Below are 24,390 nucleotides of genomic sequence, written 5' to 3'. Positions count from 1 at the left end.
TTAATATATAAATATATATATATATATATATATTTTAAAAAAAAAAGGGAGAGGGAGAAACCCTACGCGCGCCGTTCCCCCCCTCTCCTCCAAAATTTTCTTCTTCTTCGGTCGTCTTCCTCAAGCCACGCAGCCGCCACCATCTCTTCCTCTCCGTCTCCGTCTTCTCTTCCGCACGCGTGTCCATCACCCATCCTCTCCATCCCCGTCGGCGTTCTTAGCCTCACCGGACGTTCGCCGCAGCCACCATCCGCAAGCCGCACCGCCAGCCGTCAGTCCGAGCGAAAGCTTGCAAGCAGCCGCATCCCGTCCCTTCGTCGTCGTCCGTCGGATCCCAGCTGACGCCGCCACCGTGAGGTTCGCCGGTTGCTGCAGCCCCCATCGTACCGCCGTCGTTCGCCGGAAGAGAGAACCCTCAAAACCGTGGCTGCCGTTTTCGTCCAACCCGACCCGGTTCCAAGCTGACCCGACCCGAAACCGCTTCCAGTCCGAGCCGAGTGAGCCGCGTGAGCCGAGCCGAGCGAGCCGCGAGCCGAGCAAGCCGAGCCGAGCCGAGAACCAAGCCGAGCCGAACCGAGCCGAGCCGAGAACCAAGCCGAGTCAAGCCGAGCCGAGCCAAGCCGAGCCGAGCCGAGCCGAGCCGAGCCGAGCCGAGCCGAGCCGAGCCGAGCCGAGTCCAAGCCGAGCCGAGCCGAGCCACCTAAGCCTTCCTTCCTCCACTTCGGTTCACGGTGAGTCTTCGGTAAGGGTTGTTTTGATGAATTCCCTAATGTTACCTCGTCCGATTCGAGTTTGAATGTTGGATTAAGATGTGGCCCTACTTTTCTCCCTTTAAGGTAGTACAGAGTTGACGCTTAAGTTCTCGGGTTCCGCGGCAGACCTGGTTGGAGATAGCTTCCTTTCCTTGAGTAAGTCAACGGATAACCTTTTTAAAACAACTGCTACTAACGTCATCAACTAAAACCGTTGTGTTTTCGTTTAGGTTGATCTGTTGAGCGTGGATTCAATCGAGAGGCATAACCGAGTATCAGGTAAGGGTTTTCCTACTACTGGACCCCGAGTCCAGGCTGAAAACGTAGTAATTCACAGGGAATTACACGTTAGTGACTGTACGGAATAACTGTATGCGTGTTGGCTGTTAAGTACTGATATTATATTCTGTCTGATGTAAATATACTGTGACTGATAATTGTGGATTGAGATTTTATGTTGATGGACCTTGAAGTTACGGTTCAGTATGTAGTAAACACCGGTCTGGATGTGGTTCATGGAATTTGGACGGGGATGGACCGTGAGTCCGGTTTTGGTTGGTTAGTCGATTGGACCTAGGGTTTTCCCTATTGGTGTGCGAATCGGTAATGCATATAGCAACTGAGGGTGTAGATGTTTAAACTTATACTATCTGACTGATAAAGCCTATGGCGGAACTGTGATATGAATGCCGTTGGGATGTGATTGATGTAGACAGTTTAGTTTGGACTGAGGGGTAACGGTTAGCTTCATCTATGGGGTAGTGTGCCTTACGGATATGTGCATCCTTCGGGAGCACTAGACTGATATGTGCATCCTTCGGGAGCACAAGACTGATATGTGCATCCTTCGGGAGCACTAGACTGATATGTGTGTCCTTCGGGAGCACAAGACTGATATGTGCATCCTTCGGGAGCACTAGACTGATATGTGCGTCCTTCGGGAGCACTAGACTGATATGTGCGTCCTTCGGGAGCACTAGACTGATATGTGCATCCTTCGGGAGCACTAGACTGATATGTGCATCCTTCGGGAGCACTAGACTGATATGTAGGGTACCCCCGAATAGGAAGTTAACTGTTGTCCCCTAACGGGCCCAGTAGTGGGTCCCTTACTGAGTATGTTTATACTCACCCTTTCTCTTCTTTAACTTTTCAGGTAGGGGTACAGCGAGGGGCAGACCGACGAGAGGCAGGAAGGATGCGTGAAGGCCATATGGACGCGTCTGGTTTTCTTATCGCTTCCGCTATGTATTTTGTCAGAATATTTTGACTGTGATTTTGGACTGGTGACTTGACATTTTACTTTGTGTTTTTTTTGAATTATTTAAAATAGGGCCCGAAACTGTCTTTTGTAAAGTTTATACTGTTTTAATGAATCGTATCTGGTCCGTTTTAAATTTTACGTTGAATGGTCGAGTTTTGGTATTTGGTAGTGACCTCAGCTTAGTCCGGAAAAGTTGGGTCGTTACAGTTGGTATCAGAGCCTAAGTTTTAGGTCCTGTAGACTGACTTATAATGTGAGTCTGTGTTTTGTGTCCTTATGGCTGAAACGATCCTTGCCGCTCGTCAGGTACGCTCTCATGAAAGTATATGTATAACTCTACATGCATTACCTTACCTAAGTTAAACTGCAAATTCAATTACCATTTATGACTAAAGGAATCGTTTGGTGGTTGTTAGGAAAATGCCACCAAGAAGAGGTGCACGTAGGGGTGGCCGAGGAGGCCGAGGAAGGGGAGCAGGACGCGTTCAGCCTGAGGTGCAGCCTGTAGCCCAAGCCCCTGACCCGGCTGCACCAGTTACTCATGCGGACCTAGCCGCCATGGAGCAGAGGTTTAGAGATATGATTATGCAGATGCGGGAGCAGCAGAAGCCTGCCTCGCCAACTCCGGCGCCAGCTCCAGCGCCAGCTCCAGCACCAGTTCCTGCTCCAGCTCCGGCTCCGGTACCAGTTGCGCCTCAGTTTGTGCCGGATCAGTTGTCGGCAGAGGCTAAACATCTGAGGGATTTCAGGAAGTATAATCCCACGACGTTCGATGGGTCTTTGGAGGAACCCACCAGGGCTCAGATGTGGTTATCGTCCTTAGAAACCATATTCCGTTACATGAAATGCCCTGAGGATCAGAAGGTTCAGTGTGCTGTTTTTATGTTGACTGACAGAGGTACTGCATGGTGGGAGACCACAGAGAGGATGCTAGGTGGTGATGTGAGTCAGATCACGTGGCAGCAGTTCAAGGAGAGTTTCTATGCGAAATTCTTCTCTGCCAGTTTGAGAGATGCCAAGCGGCAGGAGTTCCTGAACTTAGAGCAGGGTGACATGACAGTGGAGCAGTATGATGCGGAGTTTGACATGTTATCCCGCTTCGCTCCCGAGATGATAGCGATCGAGGCGGCCAGAGCTGATAAGTTTGTTAGAGGCCTCAGACTGGACATTCAGGGTTTGGTCCGAGCTTTCAGACCCGCTACTCATGCCGATGCACTGCGCCTGGCAGTGGATCTCAGTTTACAGGAGAGGGCCAACTCGTCTAAGACGGCTGGTAGAGGTTCGACGTCGGGACAGAAGAGGAAGGCTGAGCAGCAGCCTGTTCCAGTGCCACAGCGGAATTTCAGACCAGGTGGTGAGTTTCGCAGCTTCCAGCAGAAACCTTTTGAGGCAGGGGAGGCTGCCAGAAGAAAGCCGTTGTGTACCACTTGCGGGAAGCACCATTTGAGCCGTTGCTTATTCGGGACCAGGACCTGCTTTAAGTGCAGGCAAGAGGGTCATACAGCTGACAGATGCCCGTTGAGACTCACGGGGATCGCGCAGAATCAGGGAGCAGGTGCTCCACACCAGGGTAGAGTCTTTGCTACCAACAAGACTGAGGCTGAGAAGGCAGGCACAGTAGTGACAGGTACGCTCCCAGTGATGGGGCATTACGCCTTAGTTTTGTTTGATTCGGGTTCGTCACATTCTTTTATCTCTTCCGCATTTGTGTCGCATGCCCGCTTAGAGGTAGAGCCCTTACACCATGTTCTATCAGTATCTACTCCTTCCGGGGAATGTATGTTGTCGAAAGAAAAGGTGAAGGCATGCCAGATTGAGATATCAGGCCATGTGATTGAAGTAACGCTGATAGTTCTGGATATGCTGGACTTTGATGTAATCCTGGGTATGGATTGGTTGGTCGCTAACCACGCCAGCATAGATTGTTCACGTAAGGAGGTAACGTTTAACCCTCCCTCGTTGGCCAGTTTTAAATTTAAGGGAGGAGGGTCAAAGTCGTTGCCTCAGGAAATCTCAGCCATCAGGGCCAGTAAACTGCTCAGTCAGGGTACTTGGGGTATCTTAGCGAGTGTGGTGGATACTAGAGAGGCGGATGTATCCCTGTCATCAGAACCAGTAGTGAGGGACTATCCGGACGTTTTTCCTGAGGAACTTCCAGGGTTACCTCCGCATAGAGAGGTTGAGTTTGCCATAGAGTTGGAGCCGGGCACGGTCCCTATATCCAGAGCCCCTTACAGAATGGCCCCCGCAGAACTGAAAGAACTGAAGGTACAGTTACAGGAATTGCTTGATAAGGGATTCATTCGACCGAGCGTGTCACCTTGGGGTGCGCCAGTCTTATTCGTTAAGAAGAAGGACGGATCGATGCGTCTGTGCATTGACTATAGGGAGTTGAACAAAGTAACCGTAAAGAACAGATATCCCTTGCCCAGGATTGACGATCTATTTGACCAGTTACAGGGAGCCACAGTGTTCTCTAAGATTGATCTTCGGTCGGGATACCATCAGCTGAGAATTAAGGATGAGGATGTACCGAAGACAGCATTTCGTTCCAGATATGGACACTACGAGTTTATTGTGATGTCTTTTGGTTTGACGAATGCTCCGGCAGTGTTTATGGACTTGATGAACAGAGTGTTTAGGGAATTCCTAGATACTTTTGTGATCGTGTTTATCGACGATATCTTGATATACTCCAAGACGGAGGCCGAACACGAGGAGCATTTACGTATGGTTTTGCAAACACTTCGGGATAATAAGTTGTATGCAAAGTTCTCGAAATGCGAGTTTTGGCTGAAGCAGGTGTCCTTTCTGGGCCACGTGGTTTCTAAGGCTGGAGTCTCTGTAGATCCAGCTAAGATAGAGGCAGTCACCGGTTGGACCCGACCTTCCACAGTCAGTGAGGTTCGTAGCTTTCTGGGTTTGGCAGGCTATTATCGACGATTTGTAGAGAACTTTTCTCGTATAGCTACTCCTCTTACTCAGTTGACCAGAAAGGGAGCTCCTTTTGTTTGGAGCAAGGCATGTGAGGACAGTTTCCAGAACCTTAAACAGAAGCTAGTTACCGCGCCGGTTCTTACTGTACCTGATGGTTCTGGCAGATTTGTGATTTATAGTGATGCTTCCAAGAAGGGTCTGGGTTGTGTTTTGATGCAGCAGGGTAAGGTGGTCGCTTATGCGTCTCGTCAGTTGAAGAGTCATGAGCAGAACTACCCTACACATGATCTAGAGTTGGCAGCAGTGGTTTTTGCTTTGAAAATATGGAGGCATTACTTATATGGCGAAAAGATACAGATCTTCACGGACCATAAGAGCCTGAAGTACTTCTTTACTCAGAAAGAATTGAATATGAGACAGCGGAGATGGCTTGAGTTAGTGAAGGATTACGATTGTGAGATACTGTATCATCCAGGCAAGGCGAATGTGGTAGCTGATGCTCTTAGTAGAAAGGTATCACATTCGGCAGCACTTATTACCCGACAGGCCCCATTGCATCGGGATCTTGAGCGGGCTGAGATTGCAGTGTCAGTGGGTGCAGTTACTATGCAGTTAGCCCAGTTGACGGTACAGCCGACTTTGAGGCAGAGGATCATCGATGCTCAGAGTAACGATCCTTATCTGGTTGAGAAACGTGGCCTAGCAGAGGCAGGGCAAACGGCTGAGTTCTCGTTATCCTCTGATGGTGGACTGTTGTTTGAGAGACGGCTCTGTGTTCCGTCAGATAGTGCGGTTAAGACAGAATTATTATCTGAGGCGCACAGTTCCCCATTTTCCATGCACCCAGGTAGTACGAAGATGTATCAGGACTTAAAGCGGGTTTATTGGTGGCGTAACATGAAAAGGGAAGTAGCAGAATTTGTTAGTAAATGCTTGGTGTGTCAGCAGGTTAAGGCACCAAGGCAGAAACCAGCGGGTTTAATACAACCTTTGAGCATACCGGAATGGAAGTGGGAAAACGTGTCCATGGATTTCATTACAGGGCTACCGAGAACTCTGAGGGGTTTTACAGTGATCTGGGTTGTGGTGGATAGACTTACTAAATCAGCGCACTTCGTTCCGGGTAAATCCACCTATACTGCTAGTAAGTGGGCACAATTGTACATGTCTGAGATAGTGAGGTTGCATGGAGTGCCAGTTTCGATTGTTTCTGATAGAGATGCCCGTTTCACTTCCAAATTCTGGAAGGGTTTGCAGACTGCCATGGGCACGAGGTTAGACTTTAGTACAGCTTTCCATCCACAGACTGACGGTCAGACTGAGCGTCTGAACCAAGTTTTAGAGGATATGTTGCGAGCGTGTGCATTGGAATTTCCAGGTAGCTGGGACTCCCACTTACATTTGATGGAATTTGCTTATAATAACAGTTATCAGGCTACTATTGGCATGGCACCGTTTGAGGCCCTGTACGGCAAATGTTGTAGATCCCCGGTTTGCTGGGATGAGGTAGGTGAGCAGAGATTGATGGGTCCTGAGTTAGTTCAGTCTACTAACGAAGCGATACAGAAGATTAGATCACGCATGCATACCGCTCAGAGTAGGCAGAAGAGTTATGCAGATGTGAGGCGGAAGGACCTTGAGTTTGAGGTAGGGGATAAAGTGTTCTTAAAGGTAGCACCTATGAAAGGTGTCTTGCGTTTTGAAAGGAGGGGAAAGTTGAGTCCCCGTTTTGTTGGGCCGTTTGAGATTCTGGAGCGGATTGGCCCTGTAGCTTATCGCTTAGCGTTGCCACCATCACTCTCGACAGTTCATGATGTGTTTCATGTTTCTATGTTGAGGAAGTACGTGCCAGATCCATCCCATGTAGTGGATTACGAGCCACTAGAGATTGATGAAAACTTGAGCTATGTTGAACAACCTGTTGAGGTGCTTGCTAGAGAGGTGAAGACGTTGAGGAATAAACAAATTCCCCTAGTTAAAGTCTTATGGCGGAATCACCGGGTAGAAGAGGCTACATGGGAGCGTGAAGACGACATGAGATCCCGTTATCCCGAACTGTTCGAGGAATAAAACTTTCGAGGACGAAAGTTCCCTAAGGAGGGAAGAATGTAACGCTCCGAAAATTTAAGGTAAAATTTTCTCGTTTTATGCAAATTATTCGGAATTCTAAAATGTTGGTGTAAGTTGATATAATAATAATATAATATTATTATATTATTATTATTAATAATTATTTATGTGTTATAATATTAATATTATAATTATTATTATTATTTAATATTGTAGTAATATTATTAATTAATAACAATAACATTATTATTACATAATATTAATTTATTATTTATTTAATATTAATATTATTAATATATTATTATTAATTTTTTATTATTATTATTATTATTATTATTATTATTTTATTATTATTTTATTATTATTATTATTAATTTCTTAATTTAATATATAAATATATATATATATATATATATATATATATATTTAAAAAAAAAAGGGAGAGGGAGAAACCCTACGCGCGCCGTTCCCCCCCTCTCCTCCAAAATTTTCTTCTTCTTCGGTCGTCTTCCTCAAGCCACGTAGCCGCCACCATCTCTTCCTCTCCGTCTCCGTCTTCTCTTCCGCACGCGTGTCCATCACCCATCCTCTCCATCCCCGTCGGCGTTCTTAGCCTCACCGGACGTTCGCCGCAGCCACCATCCGCAAGCCGCACCGCCAGCCGTCAGTCCGAGCGAAAGCTTGCAAGCAGCCGCATCCCGTCCCTTCGTCGTCGTCCGTCGGATCCCAGCTGACGCCGCCACCGTGAGGTTCGCCGGTTGCTGCAGCCCCCATCGTACCGCCGTCGTTCGCCGGAAGAGAGAACCCTCAAAACCGTGGCTGCCGTTTTCGTCCAACCCGACCCGGTTCCAAGCTGACCCGACCCGAAACCGCTTCCAGTCCGAGCCGAGTGAGCCGCGTGAGCCGAGCCGAGCGAGCCGCGTGAGCCGAGCCGAGCGAGCCGCGAGCCGAGCCGAGCGAGCCGCGAGCCGAGCCGCGAGCCGAGTGAGCCGAGCCGCGAGCCGAGCAAGCCGAGCCGAGCCGAGAACCAAGCCGAGCCGAGCCGAGCCGAGCCGAGCCGAGCCAAACCGAGCCGAGCCGAGCCGAGCCGAACCGAGCCGAGCCGAGAACCAAGCCGAGTCAAGCCGAGCCGAGCCAAGCCGAGCCGAGCCGAGCCGAGCCGAGCCGAGTCCAAGCCGAGCCGAGCCGAGCCACCTAAGCCTTCCTTCCTCCACTTCGGTTCACGGTGAGTCTTCGGTAAGGGTTGTTTTGATGAATTCCCTAATGTTACCTCGTCCGATTCGAGTTTGAATGTTGGATTAAGATGTGGCCCTACTTTTCTCCCTTTAAGGTAGTACAGAGTTGACGCTTAAGTTCTCGGGTTCCGCGGCAGACCTGGTTGGAGATAGCTTCCTTTCCTTGAGTAAGTCAACGGATAACCTTTTTAAAACAACTGCTACTAACGTCATCAACTAAAACCGTTGTGTTTTCGTTTAGGTTGATCTGTTGAGCGTGGATTCAATCGAGAGGCATAACCGAGTATCAGGTAAGGGTTTTCCTACTACTGGACCCCGAGTCCAGGCTGAAAACGTAGTAATTCACAGGGAATTACACGTTAGTGACTGTACGGAATAACTGTATGCGTGTTGGCTGTTAAGTACTGATATTATATTCTGTCTGATGTAAATATACTGTGACTGATAATTGTGGATTGAGATTTTATGTTGATGGACCTTGAAGTTACGGTTCAGTATGTAGTAAACACCGGTCTGGATGTGGTTCATGGAATTTGGACGGGGATGGACCGTGAGTCCGGTTTTGGTTGGTTAGTCGATTGGACCTAGGGTTTTCCCTATTGGTGTGCGAATCGGTAATGCATATAGCAACTGAGGGTGTAGATGTTTAAACTTATACTATCTGACTGATAAAGCCTATGGCGGAACTGTGATATGAATGCCGTTGGGATGTGATTGATGTAGACAGTTTAGTTTGGACTGAGGGGTAACGGTTAGCTTCATCTATGGGGTAGTGTGCCTTACGGATATGTGCATCCTTCGGGAGCACTAGACTGATATGTGCATCCTTCGGGAGCACAAGACTGATATGTGCATCCTTCGGGAGCACTAGACTGATATGTGCGTCCTTCGGGAGCACAAGACTGATATGTGCATCCTTCGGGAGCACTAGACTGATATGTGCGTCCTTCGGGAGCACTAGACTGATATGTGCGTCCTTCGGGAGCACTAGACTGATATGTGCGTCCTTCGGGAGCACTAGACTGATATGTGCATCCTTCGGGAGCACTAGACTGATATGTGCATCCTTCGGGAGCACTAGACTGATATGTAGGGTACCCCCGAATAGGAAGTTAACTGTTGTCCCCTAACGGGCCCAGTAGTGGGTCCCTTACTGGGTATGTTTATACTCACCCTTTCTCTTCTTTAACTTTTCAGGTAGGGGTACAGCGAGGGGCAGACCGACGAGAGGCAGGAAGGATGCGTGAAGGCCATATGGACGCGTCTGGTTTTCTTATCGCTTCCGCTATGTATTTTGTCAGAATATTTTGACTGTGATTTTGGACTGGTGACTTGACATTTTACTTTGTGTTTTTTTTGAATTATTTAAAATAGGGCCCGAAACTGTCTTTTGTAAAGTTTATACTGTTTTAATGAATCGTATCTGGTCCGTTTTAAATTTTACGTTGAATGGTCGAGTTTTGGTATTTGGTAGTGACCTCAGCTTAGTCCGGAAAAGTTGGGTCGTTACACCAATAAACCAATGAATATATGGTAAGCATGTTATGTAAACTGAAGTTTTATTTTTTGACAGATTGTACTTCAATATTATGTGTACATGCTTATAGATTGTTAAAATACAATGTATTTGGTATGCAAGAAGCAAGAATTTTTTAGGATCACCTTGACAAGGTAGAAAAGGATTAAGAAGAACATGAAGATCTGAACTTGGATTCAAGTAATCCAAAAGTGCTTGACAAAAAAGATGATGATGAAGACGAAGAAGGAAATGGAAGCATGGCTAAAAGTCGAAACCAAACTTCTAGAGGATAAACTGGTGGGCAAACTAGATTGAACAAATTAGGAACACCACCTACCACCAAAGGACAAGATGGAGATCACTCACCGTATAAGTTAAAGGGAAAAAAACCAAATATAGTACAAACTGTTGAAACTGTTTATAATACGACGAAATGAAGAAAAAGAAGAAGATAGAAGGAAAATGGTATAGTACTAGATGATTGATATATGTTTACTATAATGAATGACTATTAGTTTTAGAAAGTGTGTATCTCAATTACATGGTATTTCTAACTCTAACTGCGTGGAATAGGTTCTGTGATAATCAATGATGTGCATATTTTTTTTGTTATTTACAAATTGGGGCTGTTTATCATCGTTAGTGATTTGTAACCTCAAAGAACTGGGTATTTGAATTCTATAGACTTTATTTGATTCGAAGTTTGATGAGTATAGTATTGAATTATTGGCATATGTTTGTTATAATGAATGACTATTAGTTTTAAGAAGTGTGGATCCAAATTATAGGGTATTTGTAACTCTAACTGCGTGAGATAGGTTGTGATCATCAATAATGTGTATATTTTTTGTTCTCTATATATTGGATTTGTTTGTTATCATGAGTGGTTTGTAACTTCAGAGAAGTGAGTATTTGAATTTTAGACTTTATTTGATCTAAAATTTGATGAGAGTAGTACTGAATGAATGACATATGTTTGTTATAATGAATGATTATTAGTTTTAAGAAGTGTGGATCCAAATTGCAGGGTATTTGTAACTTTGATTGCGTGAAAATAGGCTCTTGTGATCAACAATGATGTGTTTATTTTTTTGTTCTTTACCGATTGGGTCTGTTTGTTATCATGAGTGATTTGTAACTTCAGAGAAGTGGGTATTTGAATTCTAAAGACTTTATTTGATCCGAACTTTGATGAGTATAGTATTGAATGATTAACGTGTGTTTGTTATAATGAATGACTATTAGTTTTATGAAGTGTGGTCCCAATTACAGAGTATTTTTAATTTCTCTTGTTGGACTTGTGGTTTGACTACCTATTCCTTATAAGGATTTGAATAATTGTGTATGAATACTTGTAACAAATCTTCTTATAATACTAGTAACTAATCCCTGAGAAATACTAAAATATGCATAGGGTCAATATTCATTGAATTCAACCCCAAGAATAATGAAGAATGTGCAACCAACATTTGGCAGGAACTAAAGATCGACCAAAATGGCCAAGGTAATAACATACTTAATATGAACGTGAGATCCACAATTTCGATAATGGTACAGTTAAACTTTTTTTGACAACAACTTATAGATTAAAGGAAAGATGCCAAGTGAGGACAGACTTTCAAGTATAACCCTTGTTGCTGGATTATATCGACGAAAATAATCCAGCAACGAGGGTTATACTAAAACACGTAAACATATCCCATACTTCATATGTAAATTATAAATTGTTATCTTGTTAATGGACTTCTTTTTTTTTTTTTAGTTGAACACGACAAAGAAAGAACTGGTAAAATGGTAAAAGATAGGGAACAACGAATAAAGAGATCAAATGATAAACCATATAGAGAGGTTAAGTCAGTGACATCAGGAATATGAGTAGATGCTGTAAGAGGAAAAATATGTCCAAACAAAGAGAAAGAGAATTCATCTTCAGATAGGCCATCATTTGAATTGCATTTCTAAGTCAGGCTTGATAGTTTGGTTTTAAACTTTTTTGTTACGGGGTCTACGATTTATGAGCTTATTTATTAGTCTGTTGGTTTAATTACATTATATTTATGATTTTTTTTGTTCAACTGAAATCTATTATTATTTTTAGATATATGAACTTTATGAATCTATTTGTGAAAGAGGTGTGTAAGGTACATTGTGATTCTCAAATTCGTGTAGTGTTCTAAACTTGTAAATAAATTAAAATATACTGTATATTTGTATAATGATGTTTATATTGTAGTCAATATCATATTACAACTTATATGTACCACTTATTGTTGCTATAGTCACTATCATATAACTTGCCCATTCAAATAACCAATATACTATATTTACAAAACAAGAGAAATACTCTGAAAGTCAAATACCAATACAAACTAATGTATCTTGACCCTATGTAGTAATATATGTCCTGACTTTCATATTAGGGGATGAAGATGTGTTAAAATTAGTGGGCTTAGCCCATTGGAAAATTTGCCCTAAATATTCTTTTTTTTTTTTAATCTCTTTGTACTTTTCTATTTATTTCCTCTTGTGTTATTATCAAAAAATTTTAAAAACATATCGTGGTTTTTCTTCTGGTACTCGAATTTCCACGTAAATTTGTGTGTTCTTTGTCTCTATTTTCAATATGGTATCAAAGAGGGACATTGAACATACCCTAAACAATAGAACTAATGATAAAAATCAAACAAAGAGAACAGTTGCCAGTTTTAGCACCGTTGTTGTTGCTGCTGTCGATGCTCGAATCAACGTTGCGATGGAAGAATGGATCTGCCGCATTTAGAAAATGTCAAAAATCGTAATTCCACACAATTTCTCGTCGTCCTTGCCGCCACCAAAAGTCTATGCGTCGCCACCGGAGCTACATGCACTGGCCAATTATGTTTAGACACCACCGGTCGACCTAACTGTGCCAGCCTCGTCTTCATCCGCAACTTGTAGTGTCTCATACATGCCGATCAATGTGTTGTCACCTAGTTCTGGCCAGCCACCACCGCTTTTGCACTCAAATCCATATGCCCTACCACCCATTGACCTTAGTTATCATCTTAATGTAAGGAACCCTCAAATTCCCTCAATATCTGAAGTTGGTGAACCTTAGATACATTCCAACCTAACGTGCAAGCTTCCTCTTCTTTGGGAATAGCTCAACAGTAATTGAAAGGGCTTCGACAACAGATTGCAGTAATTGAGGCTACCCTAGAGACGACATGTAACACTATACCAATGTATTATGAGAATTCGGTAACCTCGTTTCCCTACTTTATCCTCTTCCTATGTAAATGCTAATCCAACCACAATTGGTGCTATTGTCCAGTCAAGTATACCTCAGTCCTTTAGTTTCACTAGTATTGATGGTAAGAATCCTTGGTTATTGGACTCTGGTGCCATAGATAATTTAACCGATTCCTCTGAACAATTTGTGTCCTACATTCCCTGTGCTGGAAAAGAGAAGATAAGAATTGCCGATGGCTCTTTGGCTCCTATTTCCGGGAAAGGGCATATTTCTCTTTTAACGGGCTCTTATTACATAATGTGTTGTATGTGCCACAAATTTCATATAATCTTCTGTTGATTAGCAAGATTACTCGTGAACTAAATTGCAAAGCAACATTCTTACCTGATTGTGTTTCTTTTCAGGACCTAAGCTGGGGAGGATGATTGGCACTGCTCGACACAATAGGGGTCTTTATTTGCTTGATGATAATGCCTCTTTTAGTAGCACTTCTAGGACGAGTCTTTTATCTTCCTACTTTTCCACTTCTGAAAAAGATCTTATGCTGTGACATTTCCGTTTAGGTCATCCAAACTTTAAATATATGAATTACCTATTTCCTCATCTCTTTACTAAAGTTGATGTTTCTTCCTTAGCTTATGATGTGTGCATAAAAGCTAAACAACATCAAGTCTCGTTTTCCTTGCAACCCTATAAACCAACCACACCTTTTACTCTTATCTATAGTGATGTTTGGGGACCATCCAAGGTCATTACCTCCTCCGGAAAATGATGGTTTGTGACCTTTATTGATGATACTCGTCTTACTTAGGTTTTCCTGATCTTCGACAAATCTGAAGTTACCTCCACATTTCAGGACTTCTATCACACCACAGAAACACAATTCAATAGAAAGATTGCAATCCTACAGAGTGATAATGGTCGTGAGTTTGAAAACCACTTTCTTAACGAGTTCTTATCCTCTAAAGGAATTGTTCACCAAAGTTCCTATGCTTACACCCTTCAACAAAATGGGGTTGCCAAATGAAAAAATTGTCACCTTTTCGAAGTTGCCTATTTCCTTATGTTGTCAACTTCTCTCCCTTCCTATCTCTAGGGTGATGCCATTCTCACTGTCGCTCATCTCATTAACTGTATCCCCTCCCGTGTCTTTCACTTCCAGACACCATTAGATTGCCTCAAAGAATCCTATCCCTCCACACATCTCATCTCTGATGTTCCCCTTTAGGTGTTCGGATGCACTGCCTATGTTCATAGTCATGGTCCTAACCAAACTAAATTCACTCCTAGGGCTCAGGCTTACGTGTTTGTTGGGCATCCTCTGCACCAACGAGGCTATAAATGCTTCCATCCATCTTCACGTAAGTACTTCGTTACCATGGATGTCACCTTTATTGAAGATTGTCCTTTTTTTCCTGTTAGCCTACTTCAAAGGGAGAGTGTGAGTGAAGAGTCTAACTATATGTTTCCCTTAGAGTCTACTTGTCCTACTATGGTTACCTTACCTAAACCTAGCTCTCATAATATAGTCCTACCCACAAATCAAGTTCCTTGAAAAACCTACTATAGAAGGAATCTCAGAAATGAAGTTGAGTCTTCTGTTGTTCAGACGGCTCTAGTCCAAGATTCTGAACAAATAAGAGATCAACGTATGACTGATTCTATTAACTCACATAGTAATAATAGAATGAGTGAGAATGATAGGTCTGAGACGAATTCAACTGACTCACATACCAACAGTAAGGCATGTGAGAATGATAGGCCCGGGATAGCTGTTCCAAAAGATATGGGTGAGCAGGGCAGTATTGATAGGATCATTATCGACAGAGAGGACAAGATTGATGAGAACGAGGTTGTTGCTAAACATACTGGAAACGAAACTAAGTCAAACCATTTTGGAAATACTAGCAAGCATGATCCTTCTCTAGATCTTTCTATTGCACTGAGACAAAGTACTAGGTCCTGTACAAAGCACTCCATATCTAATTATGTGTCATACGAGAATCTCTCACTACAGCTTAGAGCTTTTACTACCAGCTTTGACTCTACCACAATACCAAAAAATATTTACATTACTTTAGAGTGTCCTGAATGGAAGAATGTTGTCATGGAAGAGATGAGAGCTCTTGAAAAGAATAACACTTAGGACATTTGTGCTCTACCCAAGGGACACAAACCTGTGGGATGCAAATGAGTGTTCACTCTCAAATACAAAGGAGATGGAACACTTGACAAACTAGTTGCAAAAAAGTTTACTTAGACCTATGGTGTTGATTATTTAGAAACCTTTTCTCCCGTTGCTAAGTTGAACACTGTTAGAGTCCTTTCTGTTACTGTAAACAAAGATTGACCTATACATCAGTTGGATGTTAAGAATGCTTTTCTGAATAGAGATCTAATAGAGGAGGTTTACATGAGCCCACTGCCTGGCTTTGAAGCCCAGTTTGGTTAGCATGTTTGTAAACTTCAGAAATCCTTATATGGTCTGAAACAGTCACCCAAAGCATGGTTTGACACATTTAATACCTTTGTCAAGTTCTAAGGGTACAATCAGAGACACTCTAATCATACTTTATTTACAAAACTTCCAAGAGAGAGAAGATTGCAGTTTTGATAGTTTATGTGGATGACATCGTTTTGTCTGAAGATGATCAAGCATAAATCAATCAACTTAAGCAAAAAATGGGTAATGAATTTGAAATCAAAGATTTGGAAAATTTGAAAGATTTCCTTGGAATGGAGGTGGCCAGATCTAAAGAAGGCAATCTCCGTGTCTCAAAGAAAATACACTATTGATTTGCTAACCGAGACAAATATGTTGGGATGTCGTCCTGCTGACACTCTATTGAATTCAACTGTAAACTAGGAAACTCTGATGATCAATTTCCAGTTGATAAAGAACAATATCAGCGCCTTGTGAGTAAATTGATTTACTTATCGCATACTCGTCCTGATATTTCCTTTGCTGTGAGTGTTGTTAGCTAGTTTAAGCAGGTTCTTTATGAGGAACACATGGAAGCCGTCAAAAGAATTATGAGATACTTAAAAACGACACCTGGTAAAGGGTTGGAGTTTAGAAAGATAGATGGAAAGACTATTGAGGCATATTTTGACTCGGATGAAACAAGATCTATTGTTGATAGAAGACTACCTCCGGTTATTGTACCTTTGTTTAGGGTAATCTTGTAACTTTGAGGAGTAAGAAGAAAAGTGTTGTGGCTAGGAACAGTGCTGAGGCTGAATATAAAGCTATGAGTTTGGGAATATATGAGGAAATTTGGCTTCAGAAAGTTATGTTTGATCTTCATCAGGAATGTGAGACTCCATTGAAGCTGTGATAATTAAGCCGCTATTAGTATTGCTAACAACCCAGTTAAGCATGATAGAACTAAACATATTGAGATTGATCGACATTTCATCAAATAAAGACTTCAGTGGGAGCATATGCATTACGTACATCCCTTCGAGCCGATAGGTTGCTGATGTCCTCACTAAGGGGCTTCTCAGACCAATCTTCGACTTTTGTGTTAGCAAGTTGGGTCTCATTGATATTTACGTCCCAACTTGAGGGGGAGTGTTAGAATTAGTGGGCTTAGCCCATTGGGGGATTTGCCTTAAATATTCTTTCCTTTTTTTTTTATCTCTTTGTACTTTTCTATTTATTCCCTCTTGTACCTACTGTATTATTATTAGAAAATAATAAAAAGAAAAATATCGTGGTTTTCTCTCGATACTCTGGTTTCCACGTAAATTTGTATGTTCTTTGTTTTTACTTTCAATAAGATGACATAATTTAAGTTTGGTATCTTTAGCATCATTTAGAGATTCAAACTAACGATTTAAAAGTAAGGTATAAAATTTGGATTTAAAATTAAGGTAAAAAATTTGAATTCCAACCAACGATTTTAGGGTAAGATATACATAAAATCTAGACTCAAATTGTTAATAAATATCAAATATGTATTATTTATTATTTATGTTTATTTTTTAATAAATCGTTTGAAGAATAAAAAATACAAAATAGTTGAATTTATCTTTGACATTATTTTAGGGATACAATGTAAAATTTGAATTCAAATTGACGATTTTAGGGGATGATATAAAATCTAAATTCAAATTGTTATTAAACATATGTAATATTTATTATTTAATAAAGTTTAATAAATACTATGAAATATAAAAAATTGTGAGTTTATTGATTTAAATCCTAATAAGTCGCGAATATAGTTGAAACTAGATTCATAATAAGGGATGTTGGTGCAATCTTCTACAACAAGAAAATATCATGTTTTTAGTTAAAATTTACCAAAAGTGAATGTGTTTTTAAATACACTGTATTCGTGATTTGTGATATTCTACTTGCTTTTTTTACTTATATAAATACATTGTATCTGTATGAGAGAAATTGTCCTTTGTAAAGGGGTATACTTGAGCAAAAAAAAAAAGTCAAAAAAAATTTCAATAGGCGGTTTTGCTATAAATCAAATTTTTTCGGGGATTTGCTATTTTTTGTTTGCTATCCAATATTTTGCTATTTATATGGTTTTCAGAATACATGGTCCAAGAAGAACATGTATTTTCAAACCCTTATTTTTTTTCCCAATTAATATTTATATTTTTAGCCCACAACGTAGAGGGAGTTTTAAATAATATAATATGGAACCCTTCTGAGTTGGTCTTGTTACTTAACCAAATCACTCATGTCTCTTATCTTAAAGCTAAATACACTTGGGGGGTGTTTGGGGGCGTGGAGCGAGTTATTATAATCTGTGGTTATTATAGTCTGTGGATTATTATAGTTTGTGTTTGGGATGCAGATTATTAGAGTCTGGGTTATTATAATCTGTATTTGGAGTGCATATTATTATAGTCTATTTTATTATAATCTGTGTTTGGGGTGCAGATTATTATAGTCTATGTTATTATAATCTGTGTTTGGGGTGTATATTATAATCTAGGGAATATCAAAAGTGTTTTTTTTCATTATTCTTTTTTGCAATACACATTTTCTTTCTAAAATTATTTTATTCAATTTCGTTAATTATGTAGTTTGGTTAATAAATTTATCTATAATCTCCATAATGTAATTTTCTCATTTGTTTAGGTGATCGTATTTAAAATTATGTTACAGATACATCCTACAAATCGTCGACAAATTTAAAAAGAGATTAATCCCACAAAATTAAATTCCTCCATAATATGTTCTTAATGAAATATAAATATATAAAGTTCCATAAAATTTGTAATTAAAACTTAGATCAATTCAAACCAAGATTGAGTCCACAAAATAAGAGTACAAAGTCATAAAATAGTTAATTGGTAAAACATTATTTTCCAAGATAATATTGCAATGCTCTAATTTAAGTTTTGTTGGAATCGACAAGAATCCCTCAATGGCCTCCACACTACGGAATAGGATTTGCATAAGCTTTGCCCTATCTCGACTTCGTAGTTCAGGGATATCTTGCAGCTATTTCACAACTTCAGCACACAATTCGACCTCCGTTGCACGCTTCTTTTTTGGCCAATCTGCAATTGTTTTTAATTGATTATTTCCAAATTTCATTACACTCCTGATCACCTCTACCATTTCATAATGTTCGCTACCTCGTTTCCTCTTACTTTCACTTGAACAATTTCTTCTCTCACTTGTTTGACCTGCACGTATTCCAAACATCTCATCTATTGACATATGCACTCCTTGGCTATACATCATCGGGATGTCTTGATTATGTGAATCACCGAGGGGAACACCGTCATTAAACATGTTTGGCACATTAGATCCTACACCAGCAAAGGTCTCTGAACGTTCTCTTGTTGCCCGATCTTTGCCGAAGACATAGGATAGATCATCATAATATGGAAATGATTTGTGTAGAAGGCCTTTGGCTGCAGGATGACTCTGTAGAAATGTAATTTAGGCCTATTAGTTGATGATTGTGATTATAAAAAGTACGTACAATTGTATTCTGAAATTAATACCCTTACCCAACTATCAAACAAATCTCATTCTGCGTTGATGCATTGGAATTCTTCATTCCATCCTAAGTCACTACATGATGGCCGCCTCATTTATGCAATTGTTTGGTAGGTTTTTTTAAGAGATTTCACACGACAATCTATTGTCGGCGATCCTTGGATATTAGTGTTGGGCAACTTCTCTGCCATCATTCCTTGTAATTGGGTCGGTACCCAGGTCAAAATGTCCCATTATCGGACCTTCATCCCCCAGCTGAAACCAATTCCATCAAGCACTCAATAAGTTTTGCTTCTTCCTCTTTAGTCCATGTGTGTTTCGGTGTTCGTGACAAACTTGCCATTCTATCATATATATTAGCATCATTTAATAAAGTGAAACAAGAGGTGTTAGTATGAACATAATTAATTGTAGACAATCGAAATTACATATTTAGTAAACATCACAAGAATTTCATACATTAAGAGTTTAGAACAAGTGACAAAATAATTTCAAGCGTTGATAGTAATTAGAAGAGTATTAAGGCACTACTGGTCACGTAACTCCCAATCGCTGAACATCGTATGAGCCAATTGATCCCTCCATTCGTTTGAAGCCTCAATGTAATTAATCTCGCCACCTCCAGTTGTAGCGTACGTTGAATCACCCTCATCCAAATCGTTGATTATTTCACTGTTAGCCATCTCTCTATTGATAAGATTATGTAGCAACAACACCTCATGATTGTTTAACATTGGACATTGACTAGGTAGTATGACTTTCCTCTTAAAATTACCCAGCGACCTTTCAACAACCCAAATGCTCTTTCGATGACATTCCATACCGACGAATGTTTCATGTTGAAGAACTCTCGAGCTGTTGTTGGTGCATTACCTCCTCCATGCCACCCTAAAAGATGATATCTTTCTCCCTTATATGGGGCCAAGAAACCCTCAGTATTTGGGTACCCCAGCATCACATAGATAATAATACCCTATTGAGAACTCGACTATTTGAATTCCCATTTTATGAATATAAAGACCATGAAGAGATAAAACATCTAGCTATTTACCCTTTAAAACCTTCAATTCGTTATGTCTTGATATTGCATCTCTAAGAATTCTGGAATCAGCGACCGATCCTTTCCACCTGGATAAAACAAACACAAAATCACCTTTTGTATCGCAAACACCAAGTACATTTGTCGCAACTTCACCCTTCTGTGTCCTGTACCTTGGACGATCGGTTGCACTGACATTCACCTTAATATATGTGTCATCTAACACACCAAGACAATTCTACGGTATAATAACATCAACAAGTATGAAATAGTCATCTAACGCATATTGGTTGCTAAGTCTAACTAAAATGCAGACAAATGGTATTTACCTCAAACCATTTCCATCTCGAATCCGTGCACGAGTTTGTTACTAGCTGAGGTTTTTTTAACAACTCATTGTGTAACCGCAAAATTGCTAACAAGACAAGATTGAAATGTCTAGAAACAGTGTCACCAGACCGTACAAATTGCCTTTGTATCATTCGGTTCTTCACATCATGAGCTAATATATGCAAGAACATGGCAACCATCTCCTCTACATCTATAACTTTTATTCCGACTAATCAGCAATTGTCCTTAGTAAATGCATAAAATGACAAAACACCTTCTATCCATTGGTATACTTTGACGACAACAAAGATCTGACTCATGGATTAGTTGAAAATATGCTAATTGTCTAATACGATGTCTACGATCAAATGACGTATGTTCTATCCTCTTATGATCATTCAGTAATAATTCTAGTTTCAGAAGTAACTGGCGTTGGGAAGTTGTAAATACTGTAGATATCGTAACTAGCTCTTGTGGATTCATTATGTGATGACAACTAATAACTTGAACAATTCATATTGTTTGTTTAGAGTTAATACACTGTTTATAAAATGATGTTTTATCAAATGATGATGTGTTTTATTTATTAAAGAAAAAAATGTAAAAAAAAAAAAGGTTTTTATTTAAACTCTTTTAATAAAAAAAAATTTGTCTAAATTTTTGAAAGTGTTTGAAAACCATTTAAAATGGTTTCTAATGTGTCAATTTTTTTCAAAATAAATTTTTTTCAACTTAAATAACATGATCTTTAGTGAATTGAATTAATATTTGATGAGCATGTATTTATGCTATGTTAGGTAGGTCTGTTGTAACGTCCAACAAATTCGATTTTTTTTTGTTCATTGTCATTAATATTTAAGTGTGGTTATGGGAAATTCAAATTTATTGGAAGAACCTTATCATTTTGAAATTTCGATTAATTAAGGTTTGGAATCTTTTTTTTTGTTTAAGATAATAAGTATTTTTTTATTTGGAAATAATTGGGGAAGTTTTATTAAACTAAAGATTGGTTGATTTTGGTGAGATTTGGAGAGAGAGAGGAGGTGGTTGATTTGGGTTATTTAAAAGGAAAAGAAAAGAGTTATTGTCTTATAAAAAGCCTTGGGGCTCGTGTGTAAAGAAGAACAGAGAAAAAATCAAAGAAAGAAAGAGGGGAAAAGAAAAGAGAAGAAGAAAAAAAAAACAAATTATTATTTATCAAACCTTAGCCGCCGCACGCCGCCGCACGCCGCCGCGAACCTGAGCCGCCAAGCCTCCCCCTCTTTGTTCAGCAGTGCAGCCAAGTCTGCAGTCAAAAACCGAGCCGTCGCCGAGCTTCCAGCCGCGTCGGAAGAATCGTCCAAGCCGATCCGCACACGCCGAGCGTCTGTCGGAGCAGCCGCCTCTCGCAACCGTCGCCCGAAGCCGAGCCGCGTCACCCTCCGCGATCCGCAGCCGATCCGTCAGCCAGCCGCGTCGCGCCGCGTCGATCCGACGCAGCGCAGCCGAGCGTCCGTCTGCAGCCATCGCCGAGCGAAGCCGTGGTGTAGCCGAACCACCCGCAGCCGTCGCGCCACCCGGATCCGAAAACCAGCGCCTCGTCGCGTGAGGACCCGACCCGGCCGAAGTCCGCTCCGTAACTCGAGGCCCGGCCCGCGCCGTGTGCCTCCGACCCAGAATCCGAGCCGCGTGCACCCGCGAGCCGAGCAGCGCCCGCGTGCGAGCCGCACGTGCGTAGCCGCTGTACCAAGCCGAGCCGCGCCTGTCTGCACCACGAGCCGCGCCTGTTTGCGCCGCGAGCCGAGCCGATCTTCAACCTCCAAGCCGAGCCGGTCCCTGTCCTTTTCCAGCCGAGCCGCCAAGACTAATTTGGCTCCATCCACCTAAATTTTGGTAATTAAATTAATTATTGTGGCATTACCCGGTAAGACTCAATGTTTCGGACGCTAAGTAATTTAATTCGGGACTAAATTAAATTATTTCCTTAAGGGACGTCGTGGACCAAGTAATTGCTGCAGCGCGGGATTTCTTCAGTAGGGGCTCGAGCACTGCAACCTCTTTCTAGGGTAAGTCATTTCAAATGAGTCTTGAACCGTTAGTCGTTGGTGACCTAATTACGAATTTTGGCATATTAAACAGTTAGGACCTCGTCGCTTGGAAAGCATACTGCCTCGCGGTTAGGACTCGTCAAGTAAATCTCCAGGTAAGAGATTTCTACTACTAGCTCCATGTTTAGAATTATGAGGTCACGTATACCTTCAATTGTGCATGTTGAGGACTAGACTGTACGATGCATGAAATTAATGATAGTATGGTGCGATTGGTGATACGGTTATATTATAGCATGATGTTGTGATGAAAAGAACTGTTATGGTTGTACGACGGTGTCGAGATGGAGAGTGTAATGATGATTTATCTGTTATGTTATATGATGATGCCATGTGTATGCATACTGCGATTAGGGTACCTGTTAGCTTAACCTGTTAGAGTCGTACCTGCATGGGTGTCCTTCGGGATCACCACCTATTTAGGACTGTGCGGTCCGACGGGACATCAGTCTAGCATGGATATAGATATGACTCGAGTGACTCGACGGGGTCCTCGCATCCCGATTGTCCTAGGTGTCCCCCGGGGCACCGAAGACCAGAGTTACGTTCCTACGGGAGCGCATGTTGCACGTGTTCGGGAACGTGCCAGAGATTGGGTACCAGTTACAGGACTCTGACAGGAAGCTAACAGACACCTAGTGGGACTAGTAGTGGGTCCCTTACTGAGTATTTTATACTCACTCTTTTCATGTCATGTTTTCAGGTAGAGGACGAGGCAAGGGCAAAGGCAAGCTGGCGAGCGACCAAGTGACCGTGGCGAGCCATAGGGATTTCCGCTTCCGCTTATCCTTGTTTTTGACTTTAGTACCCAAGTTTGAGTATTCTTCACTATTTACCATTTTTTTTGTAGATAGGGCCCGAGTAGGACTTTAGAACGAATTTCATTTTTGCATAACTACCTTGCTTGAATTTTCATAAATAAAAATTTCTCAAACCTTATGTGTTTTTAATAAATTTTATGACTTAAACCACTTGTTCTATATTTAGTAATGACTTCGATTCAGTATAAGGAGTTGGGTCGTTACATCTGTTGAAGTAAATATTAAATGAAACAATAATAATAATATGATAGAATTATTTTAAATTATCAAATTTCCGCAAATATTTACAAATATTATGTTCGATATTTTTTAAAATCATTTCTAATAATAATAATAACATTTGGCTATTAATTGAAAAGAAACCAAGATATTTATTAGATTGAGTATTATGAAAGTTATATGGATTGAACTTGGGTTACATGTATGATGGATCAATTTTTATGTATTTAATATCATCTTGAAGTTGAATTAGGGTTTTAGCTTTTACATTTAATTTAATAAATGCTACTACTTGCACTTTTAAAATTGTACTTTTGTATAATTAGAATCTGTGACAAATTTTAGTGAAAAATATTCCTTTTAAGATTTAATCGTTAAAATAAAGCCGACAAATGACAATTCACCAAAAATCTTTTATTCATCAACTTATTTTAAAAATTTTGAATCGTAATCTATGTGTGATGTAAGGTATTCTTCTTTTAAATGTTGGATTACTTCCATACTTTTCTGAAAATAATTTATTTTCACCCTCCCTTTTTAGACTTTTCCACTTTTTTGGATTACCCCTATGGTTGGATTACCCCATACTTTTATGTATAGTTGAATTAATGTTTTAAAAGGTGTACTAAAGTAATAATACTCACTATTCAATTCACTGTATAGTTGAATTAATGTTCTAAAAGGTGTACTAAAGTAATAATACTCACTATTCAATTCACACACTATTGTGTGATGTGTTCTTTTTATCATATAAATTCAATAAATTTGCAAAACATATTTAAGACATGGTAAAATTCTATAAAAATTTACTAATATATTTGCAAAATATGTACAATAATTCCAAAACAAGCAATGCATTCGTGAATAATTAAAGTCAATAAATATCAACATAAAATGAATATAAAGTT

The 24,390-nt window shown here is 40.7% G+C and overlaps 1 long non-coding RNA gene across 1 annotated transcript; it reads left to right on the top strand.

The window, feature by feature from the left end:
* The first annotated feature begins 22,153 nt into the window (after positions 1 to 22,153).
* On the top strand, positions 22,154 to 23,186 carry LOC127150007 (uncharacterized). Its single transcript, XR_007821918.1, has 4 exons — positions 22,154 to 22,227; positions 22,324 to 22,400; positions 22,474 to 22,537; positions 23,146 to 23,186. It is a non-coding gene; the product is annotated as an uncharacterized LOC127150007 (long non-coding RNA).
* The last annotated feature ends 1,204 nt before the right edge of the window (positions 23,187 to 24,390 follow it).

The sequence above is a fragment of the Cucumis melo genome, chromosome 1, assembly GCF_025177605.1.
Source record: "Cucumis melo cultivar AY chromosome 1, USDA_Cmelo_AY_1.0, whole genome shotgun sequence".
In the NCBI taxonomy this organism is placed as follows: Eukaryota; Viridiplantae; Streptophyta; class Magnoliopsida; order Cucurbitales; family Cucurbitaceae; genus Cucumis; species Cucumis melo.
Note: the sequence above shows the minus strand (reverse complement) of the source record. Positions and strands in the feature narration are given on the sequence as shown.